General features: G+C 42.8%; 1 pseudogene; it reads right to left on the bottom strand.

Moving 5' to 3' along the window:
• Positions 1–19,679, bottom strand: part of LOC145390218 (pre-rRNA-processing protein TSR1 homolog) — a 39,333-nt pseudogene extending 19,654 nt beyond the window's left edge.
• Between the last annotated feature and the right edge of the window lie 7,905 nt (positions 19,680–27,584).

The raw sequence follows: 27,584 nt of genomic DNA, 5'->3' as shown, positions 1-27,584 counted from the left end.
AAATTCCTGTCCATACGCTTCTCTCCACAAAATTCATCCAGCCAGCTTGATCGCTTGTCAGTCCCTTAGTCATATCAAATTCCATACCTCTCTTCCTCCCATGCTCATTCACCATATCTCTCCACCTTCTTCTTGGCCTACTTCACCTCCTCCCTCCTTCATATTCGCTCAGATATTTTTTCACCACTCTATTGTCATCCATTCTCTCCACATGACCATACCATCTCAGTACACCTGTACACTCTCTTTGATTCTTGTGTCTACAGACTTCCTCACTCAGCATCTTTCATGAATAATATTATTCTGTATCCTATCCACTCTCTGTACTCCACATACATTCCTCTTCAGTCTCATCTCCACTGCACTTTTCATTATCATGCCACACCATAGTCTCACACACCCGTATGTTAAAGCTGGCACTAACACTCCTTCATGTAAGCCTACAAATTACTGTAACTGTGTTACAAGGAAGTCTTCATGTAACTGAACTTGCTAGAAGCTTAGACATTCTGAAATGATAATGGATATTATTAATATTCCATGCATGGCTTCACTGTACAAAAATGCATGCGAGCAGGTACAAATGCATGTAACTAGTTGTGCAGCACGACATGCTAAGGTGAAGCGGCTGGAGGTAAACAAAGCTTTTGAAACTTTGATGGTCAGCTGATAACTTAGTGAAAAGTGAAAATACTGATGTCCTGCCAACAAATTTTACTTCTCCTCTGACTGACAATGTGATGATCCATGATAATGATGCATCTGATGATGATGATGTGATGACAATGAGATGATGAGAGATGAAAAGATAATGCACTGGGATAGGATAACGTGTGAAAGGTTGATTTCGGAGGGAGTGCAGCAAAGTGTGCATGAGATACCTAGCAGCCAGAAGCAGAAACTTTTGTGGTGCAATATTTTAAATTCAATCAGCAGAAAGAATCCCATCCAGAAAAAAAGAAAGAAAGAAAGAAAAAAGCAATCAAATTCACAAACAAAATTCCTGAATAAAATAAGGGATTAGTGTAGTTTTTCAAGTTCTTGTGTTTCCTCAACATCATTCCTCACTATCACACATATTAAACTAGTTTACACTATCTTTTTCTTGGCTTCTGATGCCTGCTCTAACCCATAAACCCTTACGTGCAGCTGCTGTTGTGATCCCATGCTCAACTGAACATGAACCCAGTGAACTGCAGGCTAAGGTTGCCCTTCTAATGCAGTCTACCTTCCTACTGCTAGAGTTAGGATGGGAGATGAAAGATGTTTGTATACCTGGCCAACAGAGCCACCTGATTATATCAGTGCCATCTCATGAATGCAGCCTTCTCCAGCACCTATAATGTCTACGGTAAAGTCCTCATTATGTGCCTCGTCATTATGGGCCTCTTTTTTTTTCTTTTTTTGCAATTAGGGAAAAAAATCATCATCATCTAATCCTGTGTTGCCCCGTGAGGAGCATAGGAGCTCGGGGCTAGGCAAGTTGGTCCTGACATTTAAAATGAGAGTGACCAGCCTCACTCATCCCTGAGTGGCATTACATGACCTATAAATCCCAACCACCCCTTGGATATATACCTGCCCAGGCTCAATCCGACTGGAGTGCCTTAATTACTCACTAAACCACCAGGCGTCATAATTTGGTTATGTGGTAACCACCCAGCGTAGTAAATGGTTTCCTGGTGTACAGGAAACCCTTGTCACTCAGTGCAGAGTCACCTGTAGACAGAAGGAAGAGGAAAGAATGAAGGAAAGAAAGACAGAAGGGGAAGGAAGGAAAGAAGGAAGGAAGAGAAGAATGGGCAGTTGGCCAAGAGCAGCACTACATCGGGGGCGGGAAGCCTATTAAAAGCACATTTGCTACCTATAAATCAGATTTACCACTTTCACCTAATGCACAGCTGTATGAAAAAAGTATTGATATTCTGTAACACACCACTGATATACCGTATACACTTCCATCATCCTTGTCAAGTCAAATTATATCTAAACAGTATTTGTGAAAATATTAAGAGGGTGCAGTATCTATAAACTGTTAACTGTATTTCTGATAACCAAGAGATGTGGCTATTCATAATATACTAAAGACTGACATAAATCAGTACCCATACAATGTATCTCTATCTATCTATCTATCTATTGCCAGACGCCTCAATCCCGTTTGGGGTGGCCACAAACAAATCGCCTCCAAGTCGCCCTGTCCCCCGCCATTTCACTGCCCTGCTCCCAACTCACACCCCCCTCCCTCATATACCTCTCCACCCCATCCCTCCATCTCATCCTCAGCCTCCCCCTCCCTCTTCCCCCCTCCACCTCACTCACATACACTCTCTTCGTCAGTCTTTCACCCTCCATCCTCTCCACATGGCCAAACAATGTATCAATAATACTATACACTACAGAAGTCAACACACCTCTCCAGTGAGAATATTATACCAGTCAACCCTTTTCAGTTGAGGGTGCTTAGACTTACCAGAGTGATTAATTAATAAATCATATTTCTGTGTCACCTTACCATCATCACTGTCAATAATCCATGCTGCCTGGTACTCTGAAGTGCCCCGAGGAACACGTTTGGTGCGGGTCTTGGCTGTGGCGAGAGCAGCTGCCATGACATCTTCAGCCTCAGCAATCTCATCATCACTTCAATAAGTTTGCTCTCTCTCCAATGGATTAACCTGACAAACAAAACAACTGTAGTATGAAACAGGGGTGCAGCCAGAAATATAATTTGGGGCGGGGGGCCACAATGACTAACCATGAGAAATATAAAAACACAATGCACTTCACACACAACGCACTGCACTATACATATTCCGTAGTTAAGAGTTCCGCTAAGTTGCCTGTAGCTATTCATGCTGAAATATTTCACTGAGAAATATACTTTTTATAATCATGAAAGGCTTTGTCCACCTCTTGCATCGTAAAAGGTACAGTTCCTGCTAATAAGACAGGTCCACCAATGATTGATATACTGCTGAAAATCATCATCAGTATACACTGTATCATCACATACTGGCCAGTTGCATTTCTCAGTTCCTCTCCATTCCAAAAATTTCATTGTACAGCTCTTTTTCCCTACTTTTAACATTATACCAATAAATTCTTTTTTGCCATAATTCATATCACAGTATTTTCTCTCTTTAGGCATGTATGCAACCTGAAAATGAGAAATATCTACTTGTTGACAACCAAAACCACCAAAAATACTGCAAACTACAAAATATAGTACTGTAGTATATAATGCATGAAAAATAGGTTTTTCCTTCTGAAAATCACAAATGAAATTGTTGTCCCAGCTCACCCTGGGTAAAAAAAAAAAAAAAAAAAAAAAAAAAATGGTGGGCGAGTCGGGACAACTGTCTATTAATCCTTCAGCTCTGCTCTGCTGTAAAAATGCATTTTCTGGACAAAAAAACTAAAGATTTCACCCACCAAAGTGTAGACCTTTATCTCTAAAACTGACTGTAGGAGAGGAAAATTGGCAAAATATGTATTTTCAAAAATGAAATTCTACAAAGGTCAAAATGCTACCCTTTCACATTTGCACACTTTTCATGCATTATTCATGGTTCTGTAGAAAACTAGTATTAACAACATTTGTAAAGCTGGGGCAGGGATGTTGAACGGGCACCATAACATGGAGATGTCTTGGCATCTGGCATTGCAGTGCCCACTGTTCCAACTCATCCCGCGTCCTGAACTGTCCCAACTCACCACACTCAACGCTAATGTCTATGAAAATCCATCGTCTATTAAATACTTCACTTAGTTCAGTGAGGATTAGTTTACTTCAGTGATGGTTGCCACACAAGGCACAGGTAGCTAAAGCCTGAAACATATCACACAAAAGATCTTAAATCAATCATTGGCTTCCACTTTCTGTGTGCACCTACACTTATATCCCATTGGAGCCCAGTGTCCTCAATATGGGACAGAACTGGGAATTTTCAAATGTTAAAAAAGTAGGGAACCCCCAGGTAGGGACCTATGAGCTTCATGACTACGAGTCGACAGGCGGAGGGCAGTACGCTTAGTACCCTGCCAGCACAATGCCTTGCCCAGTAACCCTTGGATCCAATGGGTTAATGACCGGCAAATCCGTCAGCTTCTTTAACCCATTGGAGCCCAGTGTCCTCAATATGGAACAGAATTGGGAATTTTCAAACATTAATAAAGTAGGGAACCCCCAGGTAGGGACCTATGAGCTTCATGACTACGAGCCGACAGGCGGAGGGCAGTACGCTTAGTACCCTGCCAGCACAATGCCTGGCCCAGGGAACCCTGGGATCCAATGGGATATAGAGCTCATGGCATGACATTACCATTTGTTATTATTACTGGCGGTAATAATATCATCTACAATGTAATGCATTTGCAAAACATAAACTGACTTTTTAGAACTTGAACTCATGAAGTCCAACAAACAGTGCACTCGCATAACTCACGGACTTCTAACTCATGAATTATCTAACTCACGGTGTCCTTATCCAAGTCACCATTATCACCAAACTCATGGAAAATGCTATAACTCACATTTTTCCACTAGAAAATGGTTTATTTCTGAGGAGATGTTTAACTCAGGGTATTGTAGCCGCAACTCGCGACTGGAAGCCAATCATTTAAGCACACAGTCCTTGTGATTGTGCAGACAATCAGAACAAAGCTTTCTCCACCCATGCTACCTACACCTAGTGGCCAGTACTGCAACTAGGCTAGCGTGCTAAAACAGCTACCCGTCTCGTTGACGTAAGCATTGTCGTCAGTAGGATTTAGGTAAATGCTTTTCTGTACTTTTTACTATCTTACAAGGATATGTAATGTCTTTTAATATTGTTTATTATCATTATAAGATATGCAGTACATACTTCTGAGACAGGATGTTAGTGTTAAGTGGTGTTAAGAGGGGTTCTGTTAATGATATACTAGGCTACCTGACACCATGGCAGAATCAAATATATTTTTCCCCATAAGGTGTGTTTTTTTTTAATTCACATTTTTCCAACTCATAGCATGAGTTCAGAAGGAAATTACAGTGAGTTAGGCGAGTGCAGTGTACTTGATTGCCGAGGCTGCTTCCGTTTCATAATAAAGTGATCCAGGGAAACCCACGGAATACGTCTTTTCACTTCTTGCCGCAGTACAGCATGCAAGTAACGTAATTAGCAAGTTGTATGGACTGGTCACTGGTGCAAAACAATCTGATGTGAGTTGACTGATGACTAATGGCGCAGGTGGGTGATGAGCGCTCGTTCATTTCGTTCATTTTAAGATTCCCTCCACCTATAGTGGAGGCCGGGCCATACATTAGCCCGGTTGGTGGTGGTGAGCTTTTTCATAGTCAGGCGGAAGACAAGGCCTGGAGGGTCCTGAGGGGCTGCCCAGCACACATGCCGTCTTCTGCTGGTTTTTTGGCGTGTGTGGGTGATGAGCGAGCGACACTCAGCCGATGGCCAGTAAACATTGCCACGTTAGTTTATTTTTTTTGCCAGTTCTGCCACATGTAGACCTACATGCCCACAGGTACTCCTAACTAGTTAATTACATAAGCCTATTGGTACCAGAGATTCCTGTTTTGAAGATACTGTAATGTGTCATAAGGTACATATAAAAAGTGAAAATTTTGCAAAGTGGCACACGCTTCTTGCTTCCTCTCCTGCCTCCTCTCCACACTCATCCGGGAGCCAATGGCTCTCCGTGCATAAATTCGAATATCTGTCTCGCACCTAAAGTAAAGTAAGTCTTAACCCCTAGGCGCTGGTCCACGTCATATGACGTTTTAATTTTTCGCGGGCATGTTTGAACTTTATAGCGCACCATATGGACTCAGAGTATTGTCCTGGCATGGCTGGTCGTGGAGTTACGCTGGCTGGCTAGGGTGGGAGGGCAGCCCAGCAGGGAGGAGGGCTGTGGTGGAAGGTGGTTGAGGGTGGTGAGAGGCCAGCATAGGGAGTGTGTGGCCTTGGAACCAGCTGCTACTGGTTTGGGGTAGGGGTAGGGGTCGGGAGAGGTAGGGTGGGGAGGGCTACTAGGGGCCCATGAGGGGTGTGGGGGAGAGTGTATGGGTGCTTGAAAACACTTGTACTGACCATAGCCAGCCTTTAGGGAGTATCACATTGTCAAGAAGTACTAAAAACAGTGAAATAGTGTGTAAACAGTGTGTAAATAACTGTGAATACCTAAACAGAGATAAGCTTGTTAGAAAATAAAAATAATGGAAAACATAAAATAAGCCAATCTTTATTAGTTACTTTCTTGTGTTTTTTTTGCTTTTTAGTTGTAATACTGTATTCCTACAGCATTGTGAATTAGTGAGAGAAACAAAGACACACTCAACACTTATTCTGGCACAAGATATCATCCCTCCTCCCTCCACCAACCACCGCCATCACACCACCGTGACCTTGAACACGCTCAGCCCAGCCGCCACACACCTGCTCCCTCACACCACACCACCACCTCCAAATCACCAACAGAGAGTAGGTACATGCTTGTTAAGTGTTTTTTGTAATTTGTGATTGATTTGTAATGAAATAAAATATATATTTCAGGGAAAATCGATTATCCTAAACATAACCCCAAAAAACCTTCACCACATTCTGTTGCATCACCTAAACATACATGACAGAGTCAATCTCAATGCTGTCATGTTAAAAAGGAGTGCCAAGTCCCTGATCATGCGCTTCTTCTCACAACATTCATCCAGTCAGCTCGATCTCATCAGTCCTTTAGCCTAACCAACTTCCATATCTCTTCCTCACACACTCATCCATCCTATCCCTTGCCACCTCCCTCCTTCAAATCGCTCAGATATACTGTACCTTGTTCACCAATCTATTGTTATCCATTCTCTCCACATGACCAAACCACCTCAGTACACTCTCTTCAATTCTGGTGTCCAATGACTTCCTCACTCCGCATCTTTCATGAATCACATTATTTTGTATCCTATCCGCTCTCTGTACCCCACATACATTCCTCAGCAGTCCCATTTCCACTGCTCTCACTCCTGACTTTTCATTTTCATGCCACACCATAGTCTCACACCCATATGTTAAAGTTGGCACTAACATTCCTTCATGTAGGCCCCATACAGCTGCCACACTCAAGCCTCTGTTTCTTATCATGGCCTCTCTCTTTGATCACTGTACCCAGGTATCTGAACTCTCTCACAAATTGCAGTCTCTCTCCATTCACTGTAACATCACACAGGGAGTCACCTTCTCTCTTGATTACCATCACTTTACTCTTCTCTACATTTACTCTCATGACACGACACTCACAGACATAAGCAGAACTCTGCACTAGTCTACCAAGTTCTTGATTGGTATCTGCATGTAGCACTGCATCATCAGAATAACACAAATTTGAGATACTCCATCCATCACCATTCATTACCAACACCATCCCTCTTTCCATTACTCGTGTTTTTACTTCTCTCATCATCCCATCAATATAAAAACTGAACAACCATGAGGAGATCACACAACCTTGTTGCACTCCTACACTGATCAGGAACCATTCATGTAGATGCCCATTCACCCTTAAACTGTACATGCCTCATTATCATCATAAAAACAATTGACGGCAGCTAGCAGCTTACCGTCTACACCGTACATGCGCAAAACCTTCCGCAACCCTTCTCTGTCTACTTTGTCGTATGCCTTTTCCAAATCCACAAATCACATAAACACCTTATAGTCATTCACACAAGCCTTCCCCACTATCTGTCTCACGGCAAAATATTTGATCCACGTATCCTCTGCCACTCCTAAAGCCACCTTTTTCATCACTCACTAGTTCTGGTATCTCTCTTTCTTTTTCTATTATAATTTTCATACATCTTCCCTTTCACACTCAATAAACTTACGCTACGATAATTCTTGCACTCACTTCGCTCACCTTTATTTCTGTACGGGGGTACAATCACAACCTTTTTCCACTCTGCTGGCGGAGTTTCACTCATCCAAGCCTTCTTACATGTTTCCAACAAGCACTTCAATCTGCTCTCTCCATTACACTTAAATCATCTCTGCATACACCTCATCAACCCCAGCTGCTTTCCCATTTTTCAGCTGCTTCACAGCGTTTTTCAACTGTGCAAGAGTCACGTTTCCTGGTATTGTATTCCTTCTCTGCACGCCTCCAAAACCAATCATGTTTACAGCTGCTCTGCTCTCTCTTTTCCCATTCATCAGCTTTCAAAATATTCTTTTTATCTGGTCCTTACTTTATCTTTATAGGTTAATATTCTACCACTTACATCCTTCACACTTTCGCATTTCTCTCCGCTGTCACTTCTACATTTCCGCACCTCTTTTCAGAATAACGTCCAATTTTCAGGGTACGTTATTTGCATTCATTTTCTTCCTAGATCATCATTTACCTCCTCCTTCCTTTTCACTAGTCTCTTTACATGCTTCTTGCTCTCAAAATATTCCATTCTTATTTCAACAAAACCCCTGTTCTGTAACAACTCTAAGCACTTCTTCCTCTTTTCCTCCACTGCTCTCTTAACCTCTCCATCCCACCACGTCGTAACTTTCTTCTTTGCTGTTACTCTTGCCATGCCATACACCGCTTTAGCATCCCTAACTAAGCAATCCCTATATGCATTCCACACGCTGTCCAGATCCATTTCAATCCAATTCACTGATTCCAACTCCTCCCCTACCTTCGTCCTGTATTCATCTGCCATTTCTTTGATCCTCAGCTTCTCGACTTGCAGTCTTTCTCCCTGACTGCTCCTCTGTCTTCTGGTCCACCTCACTCCTCTCAGCTTGATCTTGCATACCAAAGTCATATGATCTGACAGATCTCTACATCACCCTCTTGCGGCCCTCATATCAGCAACCCTTCTCAGAACTGAGCATGTAATCAATTGGGCTGCTTTCAACATGATCCCCGTTCCCTATATACCATGTACAGTTTATTTATGTGCATCTTTGTGTTTGAAATATGAGTCACCAATGCACAACCTCCTTTCCTGACACACATCCCTCAGCCGCTTCCCAGTATCATTTTCTCCTGGTACTCTATTACAACCCATTATGTCATCCTCAGGACCAATGTCTACTCTTCCATTCATATCGCCCATTACAATCACTTTGTAGCTCCCGGGCATTTCTTCCACTGCTTTATCCAGCTCATCCGAAAGCCTGTCTTTCTTTCTCTCACTCCTGTCAACACACGGTGCATACGCAACAATCACTGCCACTTTCACCTTCTCAAACTTGAACCTGACATTCATACATCTCAAGCTGACACAACTGTAATCTTTCATTCCACTCTGCCAAACCTGATTCATCAACAAAGCAACTTCTTCCTTGCATCTTCCTCGCCCATTCATGCCAAAACATTTCACACCCACACCTCCACTTCACATCTTTTAATCTTTGTTTCACACAATGCCGTCATGACAAATCTTGCACACTTGAACTTATTCACCACTTCCACCCTCTTGCCTTCCTCATTCACACCTCTCACATTCCATATGGCAATGTAAATCTGTTCATTTGGGTGGGCCCTGGGCAGGTATTGGGCCCTACGAAAAATTTGCCATGACTAAATGATTTTTAGATGGGGAATCTGGGGGACACTTAACCCGGCCATAAACCCCAGTTATGTGGTTAACACCCAGCGTAGTAAATGGATTCCTGGGTACAGAAAACCATTTGTCTTGTCACTCAGTTTCCTGTACCCTGGGAACCATTTACTAAGCTGGGTGGAAACCATATAACCAGGGTTTTTGTCCTGGTTAAATGTCCCCCAGATTCCCCAATTTAAAAATCAATTAGTCATGGCAAATGTTTTGGAGAGCCTTGGAGGGCCCAATACCTGCCCAGGGCCCCAACCAAATGGGCAGATTCACATGGTCATGTGCAATGCGAGAGGTGTGAATTAATGTCAAAAATTTTCATGTCTCCAGTAATGTACACCCTTACACTAGAGCACGTTCATCTCATGCCCCTAATTTTCACAATGCATACACTCCTTCAAACCAACTGCAACAAAGGATTTAGAGGAACAACATGCTGAAGTGAGCTGTTTTCTTATAATCCAATAGGTTTGCATCCAGATGAGCCTGGGGCAACAACAGCAACAAAAACAGTAACATACCTCCTCCACAAATTCAACATGCTCTGCCATCATATGAGGCCTGTGATCACGAAAGAAGATTGGCCGTTGCCGCTGCTGTCCAATTTGTCGCAGAACTAGCAGTGCTTCCTGAGGCCGAGTGATGCTCATGACACGACCAGGCCCAGGCAATCGCACCTCTATCTCCCGCACTAGTCGTTGCCTTCCCTGCTGCTGTCTCTAGAGGCCAAACAGTAAAAATTACAGTTTTCTACTTATTTATTCATTGCAGACATTGGCTGAAAATACACAGATCTTTTATCTACTATCCTAACCTAAGGGAGTCAACAGGTTACAATATTGCAATAAGGCATGAAAGGAAGATGTTCAATTGCAGTTTGTACTCTTTATATACTGCTTTATCTTTATATATGATTCTTGGCAATGATGTCCACTGCAAATTACAAAAGCACTGCCCATTAAAGCTCCAATGCGGCCTTTACAAACAATTTAATGTCCCACCAACCCCCCATTTAAAAAAACAGTTTTATAATCAAGTGGTCATAATATTTTGGCATATTTCTGATATATACTGAGGACTGACTGCATATGGATCATTTTGCTCTCTTAAGAGTATTGAAAACATTAAATGTCTACATCAATACACAAATATATACCTATGAAATACAAAAGGTAGTGCTGTAACTCCATATAAACACAAACAGTTTTCTACACTCAGTAACTAAAAGACTGTACCATGAAGTCTCCAGACACAGTAATAATATCACACCGGCAAACACATTAATATACTTCCAACTTCACAGTACTTTTAATACACAGGTATACAAAAAACATTCCCAAGCTTCAAAATGGTGTACAGAATGTCCTACTATCTGCCTTATCCACCAGTAGTACAGCAATTACTTGCTGAGTCACATAAACACTACAGCAAAAGTTCTCATACCTTACTTCCTAGATTGCCAGGTCTAAATCCAACTGAAACGAAGGATGACAAGTCTCAACTGTTAAATTTTATTATATATCCTTGATAGGTGGAGGGGGAAAGAGGGAGGGGGAGGCCGAGGATGAGATGGAGAGATGGGGTGGAGAGGTATATGAGAGAGGGGGGTGTGAGTTGGGAGCAGGGGAGTGAAATGGCGGGGGACAGGGCGACTTGGAGGCGATTTGTTTGTGGCCACCCCAAACGGGATTGAGGCGTCTGGCAATAGATAGATAGATAGCATGTTAGACATTCCTGCTGTTGATTAATAACTACATCATAGAGGTAAAGCCAGGGCTCCAAGAGGTAAAGGGGCGAAACTGCCAAAGTGATGTTTTGAGTAAATTGCAATCAAAGTTTAGCTATCGGTACCACACAAAGTTTATGAGATGTCATGTACATGTTTATACTCATTATACTCAGAGTTTAGTGGATTTCAAATATCAGGAAAAAAATTAATGTTGTGTAGGCATTTTTTTTTTCATGATTTTGCATACCCCCATTTGCCTAATGGTAAGTAAATAATAAAAAAGATTTAAAAATAATTTGGACATCCTTACAATCTTCAGTGTATAACAGAACTACTGTATGAACCATTTCCTTCACAACTCAAAAACATATATATATTTTAATTCTTAAAATATTCTTGTATCCTGTATATGGTAAGCTGCTAGGTGCCGTCAAGAGTTTTTATGATGGTAATGAAACATGAGAAAGTTTTAATGGGCATCTAAGTGAATGGTTCACGATTGGTGTGGGCATGCGACAAGGTTGTGTGATGTCCCCATGGCTGTTCAATATATATATGGATGGGGTGATGTGAGATGTAAAAACACAAGTAATGGAGAGGGGGATGGCATTGGTAATGAATGGAATATCTCAAATTTGTTGTATGCTAATGATGCAGTACTGCTTGCAAATATCGAACAAGAACTTGGTAGACTAGTGTAGAGTTTTCTTGATGTCTGTGAGTGTCGTGCCTCGAGAGTAAACATAGAAAACAATAAAGTGATGGTTACTGAGAAAGTGATTCCTAGTGTGATGCTACAGTGACTGGAGAGAGACTGGAATTGGTGAGGGAGTTCAAATACCTGTGTACAGTGATAGAAAAGAGAAGAAAATGTGCAAGAACTGGAAAGTCGAGTGACACAAGGAACGAAAGTAGCTGGTGCAATGAAGGCCTTGATAAGAAACAGAGGCTTGAGTGTTGCAGCTGCACGAGGCTTACATGAGGGACTGTTAGTGTCAACTTTAACATATGGATGTGAGACTATGGTGTGGCATGGAAATGAAAAGTCAAGAGTAGGAGCAGTGGAGATGGGACTGCTGAGGAATGTATGTGGAGTACAGAGGGTGGACAGGATACGAAATAATGTGATTCGTGAAAGGTGTGGAGTGATGAAGTTGGTGGACACCAGAATCGAAGAGAGTGTACTGAGAAGGTATGGTCATGTGGAGAGAATGGATAACAACAGAGTGGTGAAAAAGGTAAACTTGAGTGAATTTGAAGGAGGGAGGAGGCGAGGTAGGCAAAGGAGAAGGTGGAGAGATATGGTGGATGAGTGTGTGAGGAAGAGAGGTTTGGAAGTCAGTGAGGCTAGGGAATTGATGAGAGATCGAGCTGGCTGGATGAATGTTATGAGGAGAAGTGCATGATCAGGAAATCTGGCACCCCTTTTTAACGTGGCAGCGTCCGGATTGACTCAATCGGATACGTTTATGTGAAGCTACAGAACGTGGTGAAGGTTTTTGGCAAATCCAATAGAGCCAAGATTCCGGGGGCATGAATGATGAGTGAATGGAAGCATGGCCCATTGGACTGGGCAAATTTGGGCTGTCTGGACATTGCTACTCCTCACCCTGCCCTTGGGTGGGAAAGAAGGTCCGGATGATGATGATGATCGTTTCGTTTTGTTTTGTTTTTAAAGGCTCCAACATGCTTGCATGCGTCGGCTTTGGTCACCTAATGGCGGTTCTCCATGCTGCACGATCCATTGCAACCTCCCTGTTCAGTCCCTTAACCATGAGGTCACACTTAATGACCTCGTCCCATGTCTTTCACAGTCTACTCCTCGTAACCCCACCCCCAATATTAACACTTCTCACCTTCCTCACCCAATTATCATCCCCAATCCTCTCCACATGTCCAAACCATCTCAATCTACCTCTCCTCATCACAACACCAATACACTCCAGTCCCATCCTACCTCTCAACTCTTCCATCGTAAACCCAGGCCCCCCAGACCTTGGACGCAGGGACGCACTACACATCCACCTGATCATTGTCATTTCTGTACGTCTGAGCCGGCGAATATCTTCCTCCTTCACTGCCCAGGTCTCACTGCCATACAGCATTACACTCCTAACACATGCTGCATACAAAGACCCCTTACCACGTAGGGAGAGCCCTCTCAATGTCAAGAGAGGCAAGAGCTCCCTGAACTTCTTCCAACCACTTCTCACCCTAGCCACAGAGTTACCTCCAGCCCCACCTCCAGCACACAACATGTCTCCCAAATAACAAAACTCTTCCACACACTCAAGAGATTCACCAGCAAGTTCAATTCTTTCACGTCTGACAATCTCCACCTGTTCACCCCGATACGCCGTACACATAAAATCAGCATTATCTCGCAGTCTACCTCTAATACCACTACATCTCTTATGCACCCATTTATCACAAACACTGCACAAGATGGAATTACTTCCCACGCCCTTGTGGCAAACTGCACATGGCCACTCTTCCTCGTCTTTGATAGTACCGCCACCAACCCTAGATATCATCACTTTTGTTTTATCTGCATTACCCTTAAATCCTTGTGCCCCATACCATCTCTCCACTTCCTAAACTTTTCCTCCGCCTCCCTTTTGTTCTCTGCAATCAACACCAAATCATCAGCATACATGAACTCCCACGGGAGTCCGTTTCTAAAGTCACGTGAATGGGCTTCAAGTACCATGATAAACAACATGGGACTCAAGACTGACCTCTGATGCACACCAACATTCACAGAAAACTCATCACTCAAATCTCCATTCACTCTTACCTAGGTGTGAGCACCCACATACCTAGCTACGAAAATATTACCTACAGTACAACTGCTAATTAATAAAAATCTTTGCATAATGCTTCAAGTACTTTGATCAACACAGTGTAGTGATACCCTAACTACAATGTCCAACTGGAAGCAAACCAAGGAGGATACAGGTACAGTATTTCAGAAACACGTGAATTGTGTATGGTAGTATAGTGAATATACATTATTTCAAAACATGCAGAGTTCCTGCCAGAATATATGAACGAGGTCGCCCTCCTGCCAGTGCAACAGACTACATCACAGATACACATCCATAAACAAAAGTTTTTAAGATTTACCCTCAAACTAGCGGGTGCCTGGCTTCCCTTTACCCTTCCTACGCAACTTGAGATGTGTAGGATGAAAATGTGAAGTGTCTGAAGGTCAGCAGCTAAATGTTTGCCCAACACCTCCTTATCAATGTCTCCAGCTTCAGTATACTCAAAGTGTTTTGCCTCTGATGTCACTGCTTAATAATGGGACACAAATATTCTACTGGGCTGATATCTGGCAAACTGCCTGGACAGTCACTATTGTGCTTCACCTCACAGTTCTTGAACCACTGACTAACACTTCTGGCTGTGTGGCAGGGCATACCACACCGCATAAAAACATGAGCGTGACACCTATTGAATGAGTCAGGGAGGTATTTACAAAGAAGTCCGAGGCACTTAGCCTGGTTAATAGTTTCATTTCTGTACAAGAATACAAGCTCCCCAACACCATGGTAGGAAAAACACCCCCACACCATCACCAAGACCACTCTTATGGACACCTAGGAATTACAACTGTAATTAGTGAGTATGATACTTCCAAGGATGTGTTTATGAAATACTAAATATACAGTAAATGCCTGAATAAATTTTCATTAGCTATTAACTATAAAACAAAAATGCATCCATTCAGTTATCCTGCTTAAATATTTATTAGGGTCTTTTCATGTGTTGTGTATTTTCTTTTATCATTAAAAAAATGTACACCTGGCTGGCAATGAACTGATTTATAATTACATAAAAAGGCGACTAAAAGGGTTGGCGGAGGGTTAGTGCCCCTCCCCGGAAAACAACTAACTAAAAAAACAAACAAGAAGCCTCGGACAAGGACTGACCAAACGTTGACGACCCAGGACCGGACAAAGGACTTGGTAATGTGTACATGGAATGTAAGGGGAGCGAATGATGAGGTGAAAGAGAGAGAGATTGTCCAGGTGCTTGAGGATGCGAAAGTGGATGTATGTGGAATAACTGAAACAAAATGGAGAGGAGAAAGTGTGAGAGAATGGGAGTATGGATGGGGTATATGTGCAGGAGTAGATGAGAATGAGAGGGCAAAGGAAGGAGTGTGTATAGTTGTGAGTAAAAGATGGAAGAAGAGCATAAGACAGTATGGATCAGTTGGGTCAAGGATTGTGTGGGTAAAGTTGAAAGTTGGAATACAAATGTGGGCGATTGTGTGTGTGTATGCGCCAACGCAAGATCGTGCTAGAAGAGTGAGAGAAGAGTTCTGGACAAATGTGGAAGTGTGCATGGAAAAGTTTGGAAGGAATGAGAGAGTGTTTTTGATCGGTGATATGAATGGTAAAGTTGGTAATGTGAAGGTGGATGGAATAGTTGGTGAGTGGGGTGTGCCTGCTGAGATAGATGAGAATGGGAGTGCGTTAGTGGACATCTGTGCTGGGAGGGGGTTGGTAATAGCCAATACCCTCTTCAGGCATAAAATGATCCACAGGTATACATGGCGAGTGATGAGAAGGGTGGGTAGTGAACTGAATGAAAGGAAGGCAATGATTGATTATGTGTGTGTGGATGAAAGGATGCGAAGATGTATATTAGATGCAAGAGTTTATAGAGGTTGGGGGAGTGGCCTTTCTGACCACTACTTGGTGGTGGCCAGAATTAGGATGCAAGTAAGATGGAGGAATAGAAGAAGGGAAAGACGAGAGGAAGGAGTAGTTGCAAGGAGAGTGGAAAGGTTACAAGAGGATGAGAAAAAGGCAGAGTATAAGAGAGAAGTGGAGGAACGATTGGGCAAATATGAATTGGAGCAGATGGGAGACGTGGAAGGTGTGTGTAAGATATTTACAGAAGAAATATGTGCAGCATGTGATGTGGTGTGTGGAAGGAAGAGAAGACGGAGGGGGGTGCAAGGAACAGCGTGGTGGACTGAAGAGGTGAAACAGGCTGTGGCACAAAAGAAGAAAGCATACAATGAATGGATGAGAAATAGGGGCGTGGAAGAAGTTGAGAGGCAGAAGAGAGAGTTATATGTGGAAAGGAAGAGAGAGGTGAAAAGATTAGTAAGAGAGAGTAAGAAGAGAGTGGATCAGGAATTGGGAAGGAATTTGAGTGTAAAGTGGAGGGACTGTAAGAAAATGTTTTGGAGAGAAGTGAAAAGAGTAAGACAGGGTGGAAGTGAAGTTAGCAGGGGAGTGAAAGATAAACATGGTAGATTACTAGTGGAGAAGGGAGAAAAAGTGAGCAGATGGAGAGAACACTTTAAGGAATTGTTGAACGTAGAGGATGGAAGTAATGCGAGTATAAGTGGCTGGGGAATGGCTGGGAGAAGGAGGGAGGTGAGAAGACAGGTAGAAATCAGTAGGATAGAGGTTGTGGAAGCAATGAAGAAAGTTAAATCGGGGAAAGCCCCAGGAATTGATGGAGTGTGTGGTGAGATGCTGAAGCATGGGGGAGAGATAGTAGTAGAATGGATGTGGAAGATGTGCAGATTGGCCTGGGAGGAAGGTAGAGTCCCGGAGGATTGGAAGTCAGGTATAATTATTCCCTTGTACAAAGGAAAAGGGGAAAAAGAAGTGTGTGGTAATCATAGGGGCATTTGTCTTCTTAGTATAATAGGAAAAGTGTATGGTAGGATACTTATAGACAGAGTTAGAGAAAGAACAGAGAAATTAGTTGGAGAAGAACAGGGAGGCTTTAGGAAGGGAAGAGGTTGTGTAGATCAGATATTCATTCTTAGATCTTTAGTGGAAAAGTTTCTAGAGAAGGGAAAGAAGTTGTATGCGGCTTTCATGGATTTGGAGAAAGCATATGACAGGGTGGATAGACAAGGATTGTGGAAAGTGTTAAGAATATATGGAGTAGATGGGAAGTTGTTGAATGCTGTGAAGAGTATGTATGATGGTGCTAAGGCTGCAGTGCGTGTGGATGGTGAACTAAGTGAATTTTTCTCTTTGAAAGTTGGGTTGAAACAGGGATGTGTCATGTCTCCATGGTTGTTCAATCTGTACATGGATGGGGTAATAAAAGAGGTACAAGGTAGGGTAGTGGATGTTGGAGTGGCCCTGGTGAGAGAGGATAGTGTTTGGAAACTCCCTGTACTGTTGTTTGCAGATGATACTGTGTTGTTGAGTGAAGATGAAGGGGAGCTGCAAGGCTTGGTGGATGAGTTTGAGAGAGTGTGTAAGAAACGGAACCTAAAGGTGAATGTAGGGAAGAGTAAAGTGATGGTCTTTGAGAGAGGTGAAGTCAGTGAATGTATAGCGAGGTTGGATGGTGAGGAATTGGAAAATGTGAGTACGTTTAAGTATTTGGGTAGTGTGATGAGTAAGGATGGAGGTTTGGAGGGTGAAGTGCTTGAAAGGGTACAGCAGGGAAGAAAGGTTGCTGGTTCCTTGAAAGCAGTGATAAGAAACAGGGAAGTGAGCATGGAAGTGAATAAGTTACTACATGACAGTATTGTGATACCAACTCTAACGTACGGAAGTGAAGCTTGGACGTTGTTGGAAGGACACAAGTCAAGAGTGAGAGCAGTGGAAATGAGTTATTTAAGAGGAGCTTGTGGAGTCACGTGGAGAGACAGGCTGACGAATGAGGATATAAAGGAGCGTTGTGGTGTTGATGTGGATGTGATAGGAAGCGTTGTGAGGAACACACTGAGGTGGTTTGGCCATGTGGAGAGGATGGAGGGTGAAAGACTGACGAAGAGAGTGTATGTGAGTGAGGTGGAGGGTGGAAGAGGGAGGGGGAGACCGAGGATGAGATGGAGGGATGGGGTGGAGAGGTATATGAGAGAGGGGGGTGTGAGTTGGGAGCAGGGTAGTGAAATGGCGGGGGACAGGGCGACTTGGAGGCGATTTGTTTGTGGCCACCCCAAACGGGATTGAGGCGTCTGGCAATAGATAGATAGATATATAGAAAATAAAATCCATACCTTTATCTATTCTATTGCCAGACGCCTCAATCCCGTTTGGGGTGGCCACAAACAAATCGCCTCCAAGTCGCCCTGTCCCCCGCCATTTCACTCCCCTGCTCCCAACTCACACCCCCCTCTCTCATTTGCAGGAGGTATAACGAACGAAAATCTTTGCTTGAAACGTGATGAGCTGCAATAATTAAAAAAGGGACATCTGTCAAAAATCTGACTCACATCATTGTAATCTATCACAATCCAGCAAATATAGTATATGTAATGTATGATACACAGTGATAGGCTTGTACAAATCATATACTGTATTCAAACAGATTGATTTTTTAAGCAATGAATCATGTCAATACTCTTATTTTCACAAACAGAAAAAAGCTTGGGAAACAGTGCTCTCACTTTTATTCTCTGGTAAGCAGGTATCAATCCATATTACTAATGTAATCAGGAAATTTTAATGTAAAAGCTTCATACAGAACATTTTTGTACTGTATTGTACTTCTTAAGCAATGATACTACAAAATGATGTATTATTACTCAAGTGCAACAAGTTTTTGTGATGTGCAGACTAATTTCCTTCTAATTCCATTCTTAAAGAAAAAATAAACAAAAATAAAAAATAAAAGCCACTTAAAAACCAATTTACCAGGTACCCCACTGTACAGCAACAAAGGCACAAAACATCTGCAATATTCCAACACATCCCTGACATACAGCACATGTAATACAGTATGTAAACTCTAATCATAGAGACCTGATATGTGTGATGCCTTGTGTGGTGCGAGTGGTAATGGCAGCATTGTCGCACTGCTTGAGCGCCTCCAGGACTGTACGAGGGTTGATATCTGGGCTGAGCGGAACCAAAGACACCAGGAAGGGTGGCTGGTGGGCACTACCAAGGGCTCTTTTGCGTGCTGCTGCCTCTTCCCGCTTGACTGCCCGTATCTGCCGGTTCTTGTTTTTATGCTGCTCTCGACTCAACTCAGTCTTGTGTTTCTTGGTCAATGCCTTGACAGTAACACGTCCTGGTGGTTGGGAAACAAAGCAAAACAGTAATAACTGTTAAATACAGTGAAGGAAACCTCATAATTAGATCTCTTAACTGCCAGGGGTCTCTTCACAGAGGAATATAATCATGTGGTGGTTGCAAAAAATAAAATTAGTCATCCTAACAATCAAGGATTTCATGGAGACAGTTCCTGACAACAAGATTCTCTCCCAAAATAAAATAATTAGTAGTATCAATATCATCTCTCTAGCTATCATCCAATCCTTTTTTGTACCACCTGGAGCACTGATACTTGGGGCTAGGCTACTCAATCCCAACAGATAAGATGAGGGTGACTAGGCTCACCTCTGGGTGGCATTATGTGAGCAATAAACCCGAACCATCTCTCACATGCAAATCCTCATGGGCCTCATCTGGCTGGAATGCCATAACCCACTAGACAACCATGCATCAGCTAGCACAATGTTACTGCTCAACATGGCACAGTAAATGGATCCTTGGGTTCCAGGAAACCATTTGGCTTGTCATTTAGTCACCAGATGGTAGCACTGCATTCAGCAACTGGTTGGTGTGTCCTATCTATCACAATACAGTATACTGTACAATGATCCTTTGGTTATAACATGCTTGGTTTGAGCAGTTTTCAATAACACTGCAAATTTAAAATCTGCACTTCTGCCACTGAAGTGTATTGGAAAAAAAAAAAAAAAAAAAAAAATGATGAAGGAAAGACAGTGGTGGACAGTGTGGATATTACTGACACTAGTTGCTCAATGAGGAATTTGACAGGGATGGTTTGGAGTCAGCAGATCCAGAATTTGGCCCTTGGCCTTTGCTTGTTGCTGCTAATGTGAACAAGGCAATAGGAAGGATGCAGTTGAGGAAGGTGGTAGGTGTGTCTGGGTTGACTGCTGAAATGCTGATGACCTCAGGAGATTACAGTGGTGGGTTTAGTTACTGATCTGATAATGGAATTCATGTTGTTCACGATGACTGGCCGAAGAGTGTGACTGTAAATGTGTGCATGGGGAAGGGTGATGCTCTGGGAAGAGGAAATTATAGAGGCACAGAAGTATTGGACCAGATACTGAAAGTAATGGAGAGATTCCTAGAAGATATAATTAGGGAAAGAGTGAATATTACTGAGATGCAGTTTGGGTTTATGCCAGCCTCAGGATAAATATATAGGACACAAAAAGGAGTTGTACTTTGTTTTTGTCAAATTGGAGAAGGTCTTTGAGAGTCCACAGGGAGGTCGTGAAGTGGGCAATAAGAAAGCTTGGGATCAAGAAGTGGCTAGTTTGAGTGGTTATGGTTATGTACATGGGTACAACACCCAGGTATAAGTCAATGGAGATATAACTGATGATTTCTCTGTGAATGCTGGCATGCATCAGGGGTCAGTCTTGAGCTCCTTTTTGTTTGTCATAGTGACTGAGGCTCTTCCACATGATTTCAGAAATGGACTTTCATGGGAGATGCCGCATGCTGATGACTTGTTGATTGCAGAGAATAAAAGGGAGGCAGAGGAATGATTTCCAAAGTGGAAAGGTGGTATAGGGCACAAGGGTTTGAGGGTAAATGTGGATAAAACAAAAGTGATGATATTTATGGCAGGTGGCAGTACTGTCATAGCAGAGGAAAAGTGGCCATGTGCAGTTTGCCAATAGGATGTGGGAAGTAACTCCATCTTGTGCAGTGTTTGTGACAAGTGGGTGCATAAGAGATGTAATGGTATTATGGGTAAACTGTGAAATACTGCTGATTTCACGTGTGCGATGTGTCAGGGGGAGCAAACAGAAATTGTAAAACGTAAAAGGACTATCTTGCTGGTAAGTCTCTTGAATGTGGGGATGAGTTTTGTTATTTGGGGGACATGTTATGTGCTGGAAGTGGGACTGGAGTTAGCTCTGTGGCTACGGTATGGAGTGGTTGGAGGAAGTTAGGGAACTGTTGCCTCTCCTGACACTGACAGGGTTCTCTCTCCATGCTAAGGGATCTTTGTATGTGGTATGTGTTGTGAGTGTAATGCTGTATGGTAGTGAGACTATCTATCTATCTATCTATTGCCAGACGCCTCAATCCCGTTTGGGGTGGCCACAAACAAATCGCCTCCAAGTCGCCCTGTCCCCCGCCATTTCACTGCCCTGCTCCCAACTCACACCCCCCTCTCTCATATACCTCTCCACCCCATCCCTCCATCTGGGCAGTAATGGAAGAGAATATTCACAAGCTCAAAAGTACAGAAATGACAATGATTAGCTGGAAATGTAGTGCATCCTGGAATGTGAGACATGGGGGGCCTAGGCTTATGACTGAAGAGTTGAGAGGAAGGATGGGACTGGGGTGTACTGGTGTCACGATAAGGAGGGGCAGATTGAGATGGTCAAGGCACGTGGAGAAGATGGAGGATCACAACTGGGTATGGAAAGTGAGAAGTGTGAACATCCAGGATAAGGATGCAAGAGGCAGACAAAAAAAGATCTGGGATGACATCACAGAGTGTGGCCTTGAGGATAAGGGACTGAATAGGGAGGCTGCTGAAGATCGAGCAGCGTGGAGAGCTTTCATTACGTGACCAAGGCTGACGTATGCAAGCATGCTGGAGCCTTTATAAATGATAGGGTACAATATGACAAAAAACAATGTTATCATGGGCCTGAGCTGGTTTTTGTAGACAACGATGATGCAGTGTTTGTGGTTTCTGATGACTTTAAGGGATTCAGAGATCAGACTCTACTCAAGGAGTTATTCCCTCCTAGGTTTGGAACCCCTTACCTCAAGCCCATCTCATGTCTCTCTATGGTATGTGTTTCTTCCTTATTGTGCCCTTCTCTTTGTTTTCTATTAACTTAACCATGCCTATGTGCATGTCTGCTATTTACCATAACAGAGTGTATGTATTTAGTGGGTCTAAATTGTTGTAAAAGAGAACATTTGGACTTGCAGGTGGGGTGCCTGGTACCTATCTATCTATCTATTGCCAGACGCCTCAATCCCGTTTGGGGTAGCCACAAATAAATCGCCTCCAAGTCGCCCTGTCCCCCGCCATTTCACTGCCCTGCTCCCAACTCACACCCCCCTCTCTCATATACCTGGTACCAATGAGGATAAATCCCATAGGTTCTGTGTATTTGTTATCGGGCAATTCCATTATCTCATGCCACGTTCAGTACCAAATACAGTACTGGTATGTATAATGACCCAGGGATCACTGTGTATTGTATATATAAATTTTATGGCACGTTTTTGAAACTCCATCAACATATATGTACTGGCACAACACCAATTTTCCGACACCCTTGGTTCAAGTGCCTTGCCACTCTAACCAAGGCCACATCAGTGCCACATACAACACCTGAATGGGAACCAACAGGAGTAATGTATAATAATTCAACAATACACCTTTGACCCACTACCCTTCAGTGCAATCACACTCATGTTCTAATTTAAAATTTTCATGGAACAACTGCACCTGGTTCATTATCAAACTATCAGATAAGTCCACTCCCTCCAATGCTATTGAAACCATTCCATCATCACTTAATCATGCTCAGTACTCTTCCCATTTCTCATGGTTTTTCTACTGTTCACTTGCTTCTCTGATCACTGTCTACATTTTTTCCCTTTTGCTTCTTTATATCAAAACCGCTTGATGGGAACACCGTGGTCTTTTTTTTTTTTTTTTTTTTTTTTTTTAGTAGGTTTACCTTATCTCGCTTTATTGCTTTTGTTTATAACATAAAAATGTCTTTACTGCATTAAATCCCCTTAAATAGCTGTTAATACAGCACTATGGCCAGCCAGGTGAGTGAAACTGTGCATGAAGATTTGAGCAGCCTGTGTGGTGGGTCACTAGGTAGGTATGTATCAGTTACTATGGTAACAGCATCCTTGGCAACAACTTACTTCCATGTGTAAACAACTCCGAAACGTACATAACCCTTTGTGTGCTACACATTTATAATGGTCTCAGTAGATACCAGTGCCAAAAATCACCTTTTGATTTCTATGGTAGTAATTAAGAATAAACTGGCGATGTAATATTTCGGGGAAAGCTTAACTAAATGAAAGAGAAATCTGATGAGAAGTGTCCAATTCACAGGAACAGAAACTGATGGTTGGGAATAGTTAATTGTAAGAATTTCGTATTTACAGACAAAAGAAAAAGATAACAATGCCAGCTCACAAAGTTAGTTAGGAAAAATTTCAGAGAAAAGGGTCATGTGGTTCACAATCACGAGTAGAAGAATGGACGTAAACACTGCTGATCCTGCCCCTTCAGACATTTCAGGGGTTATTATTTGGGTATTAGGCAGAAATGTTACTGTTAACTTGTGGGCCCTGAACCAATTAATATTTATTCCCATTTATTGATTTATTTGGTTACTGAAGGGTTTCATCATTGTGATAGTTTGGCTGACCAATTAACCACAAACATGAGGGTTTCACTGTACAGTATTAGAATAGATTGGTATTTATACTTGACACCACCACTGACACTTATTTCTTTCTTAGAAGCCAAAGCTAGGGTTAAAATTATGTAAAAGCAGTTAAGAATCATGCAAAATACAGGGACCACGACCAAGACATGCAATGTAAGCAATCCAAGTGACACTGTGTGTGGCAACCTGGTAAAATAGTCTGATCAATGCGGGAATTTCAAGTGCCCCCTTGTAATTTTGTTCTGATTAAAAAAGGTACTGGGCCATCTGATGCCAGAAAACTGGTGTTGTGCCTGTGTGTGTGTGTGTGTGTGTGTGTGTGTGTGTGTGTGTGTGTGTGTGTGTGAGTGTGTGTGTGTATGTATATATATATATATATATATATATATATATATATATATATATATATATAGTTTCATTTTCGTATTTGTTTTGTTTCGTTTCGTTTTTAATGGCTCCAACATGCTTGCATGTGTCGGCCTTGGTCACCTAATGGCGGCTCTCCACATTGCACGATCCATTGCAGCCTCCCTGTTCAGTCCCTTAACCCTAAGGTCACACTTAATGACCTCATCCCATGTCCTTCTCGGTCTACCCCTCATAACCCCACCCCCAATATTAACACTTCTCACCTTCCTCACCCAATTATCATCCCCCATCCTCTCCACATGTCCAAACCATCTCAATCTACCTCTCCTCATCACAACACCAATACACTTCAGTCCTATCCTACCTCTCAACTCTTCCATCGTAAACCCAGCCCCCCCAGACCTTGAACGCAGGGACGCACTACACATCCACCTAATCATTGTCATTTCTGTACATCTCAGCAGGCGAATATCCTCCTCCTTTACTGCCCAGGTCTCACTACCATACAGCATTACACTCCTAACACATGCTGCATACAAAGATCCATTAGCATGTAGGGAGAGTCCTCTCAATGTCAGGAGAGACAAGAGCTCCCTGAACTTCTTCCAACCACTTCTCACCCTAGCCACAGAGCTACCTCCACCCCCACCTCCAGCACACAACATGTCTCCCAAATAACAAAACTCTTCCACACACTCAAGAGATTTACCAGCAAGTTCAATCCTTTCACGTCTGACAATCTCCACCTGTTCACCCCGATACGCCATACACATAAAATCAGCATTATCTCGCAGTCTACCTTTGATACCACTACATCTCTTATGCACCCATTTATCACAAACACTGCACAAGATGGAATTACTTCCCACACCCTTGTAGCAAACTGCACATGGCCACTCTCCCTCGTCTTTAAGAGTACTGCCACCAACCCTAGATATCATCACTTTTGTTTTATCTGCATTTACCCTTAAGCCCTTGTGCCCCATACCATCTCTCCACTTCCTAAACCTTTCCTCCGCCTACCTTTCGTTCTCTGCAATCAACACCAAATCATCAGCATACATCTCCCACAGGAATCCGTTTCTAAAGTCATGTGAGAGGACTTCAAGTACCATGATACACAACATGGGACTCAAAACTGACCCCTGATGCACACCAACATTCATGGAAAACTCATCACTCAAATCTCCATTCACTCTTACCTGGGTGCGAGCACCCACATACATAGCCATAACCACCCTAACCAGCCACTCCTCCAGGCCAAGCTTTCTCATTGCCCACTTCACCACCTCTCTACAACTCTGTCAAAGGCCTTCTCCAAATCAACAAAAACAAAATACAGATCCCTTCTCCTACCAATATATTTCTCCTGAAGTTGTCGAACAATGAATATGGCATCAGTGGTCCCCCTACCTGGCATAAACCCAAACTGCATCTCATCAATATTCACTCTCTCTCTAATCATACCTTCTAAAACTCTCTCCATTACCTTCATTATCTGATCTAAAAGCTTTATACGTCTATAATTTCCTCTTTCCAGGGCATCACCCTTCCCTTTATACACATTTACAATTACACTCTTCAGCCAATAGTCTGGGACAACACACTCATAAATAATCCTATTTATCAGGTCAGTGACTAACCTCACCCCTATATTTCCTGAGGCATTCAACATTTTGGCATCAACCCAGACACACCTGCTGCCTTCCCCATCTTCATCCTGCTTATTGCCTCACTCACAGTAGCAGCATCAATCAAAGGCCAAGGGCCAAACACTGGATCTGCTGGCTCCAAACCTTCCCTGTCCCAGTCAAACTCCTCATTCAACAACCGGTTATAATGCTCTCTCCATGCATCTTTAATATCCCCACTGTTCACCACTACCCTTCCTTCATCATTCTTCACACACTGCTCACCTATAATATCCCGATTATCCCTCTTCACATGATTTGCCACCTTAAATATCATATTTTTCCTTTCCCCATGATTTAGGTTATCAATTGAAAGTCTTTGTGACTCAGACTTTGCCCTGTACCCGGTATACCTCTCTTCTAGCCCTATGCTTGGCAGCCAAGTATTCCTCTTTGCTACCACCCTTCTTCCATTCCCGGAAAAGCCTTCTTTTCTCCTTAACTGCAGCTTCTACACCCTCGTCCCACCACCAAGTTACTTTATGTCTTGGTGGTCCTCTTGTCCAGCCGCATGTTACATCAGTAACTCTCAAGAGATTGTTCTTGAGAGCTCTGTACTGTTCATTAATGCCTCTGTCTACAGCTCCCTGTTCAGCCACCACTCTCCTCAACTTGCTATAGAAGGCATCCCTTACTACTTGGTTTTTCAGCTTCCATATTTTCCTCCTAGGTACGTAAGTCCCCTTTTTCATCAATCATTCCTTAAGCACCATATCACAAATCAGTAGTTTGTGCTGCTGCACACACTCCTCACTTCCTATAACTTTAACATCCCTCACTAACCTCCTATCGGCCCTCCTAACCAGAAAATAATCTATCTGACTGCTATTTCCCCCAGACTCATACATAATTAACCTACTGTCTCTTTTCCTAAAATATGTGTTGCACACAATCATGTCCGTTGCCTCCCCAAACTCGAGTATCCTTTCCCCTTCTACATTCCTTATACGATACGCACATCCCCCATGCACTCTTTCATAACCTTGTGCTGCTTCACCTACATGACCATTAAAGTTCCCTCCCACAACCACTATCTCATCATCCTGCATACCACCCACTACATGTATTAAATCATCCCAAAATCTATCTTTCTCTGCTTCATCCAATCCTGGCTGTGAAGCATATGCCGATATAATCACAGCTATCCTTCTACCGAACAGAATTTTCACTACCAATATCCTATCGCTTACTCTCATAACATTCATAACATATTCCACCCATTTCTCCGCAACCATCACACCAACACCTCCATATCCGTCTGTCCCCCCTTGCCAAAACAACTTATAGCAACAGTCCTTCCCAACAATCTTTCTGGCTAATAATAAAAAAAAAACTGGACCACCAAATTCATGTCCAGATGGGCCTAGAGCCAAAACATAACAATGCAGACACATTCAGACACTTACTAGAGAATGAAGGCAGAAGGTGCAGTTTTGTTCCACTTTTTATTCTCACTTCCTCTTCTCCTCTATGACAAAGTCCATGAATGACAGTCCAAACAGCTCCTGAAAAAATCATTTCAGTTTTAGAACCTTGATTAAGCTGAATAAAAATATCTGATGGCAGCAAGAACATCATCATCTAGAGATAATGAGTTGAAGTCCAGATGACTCACACCATAGGAAAAGCTTCCTTAATTGCTTTTCTTTTCTTTTTTTCTGGAAGACAGCAGGAGGTGAAAGAAGAGGGACTGGGTGGGGTTAAATTGGGGAGGAGATGTGGTGAGAGGAGGTATAATGGGAGTGGAGGGAAAAGGTG

This window comes from Coenobita brevimanus, unplaced genomic scaffold, assembly GCF_032717465.1.
Source record: "Coenobita brevimanus isolate Jiangsu-jjx unplaced genomic scaffold, ASM3271746v2 jjx.HiC_scaffold_363, whole genome shotgun sequence".
NCBI classification, from domain to species: domain Eukaryota; kingdom Metazoa; phylum Arthropoda; class Malacostraca; order Decapoda; family Coenobitidae; genus Coenobita; species Coenobita brevimanus.
Note: the sequence above shows the minus strand (reverse complement) of the source record. Positions and strands in the feature narration are given on the sequence as shown.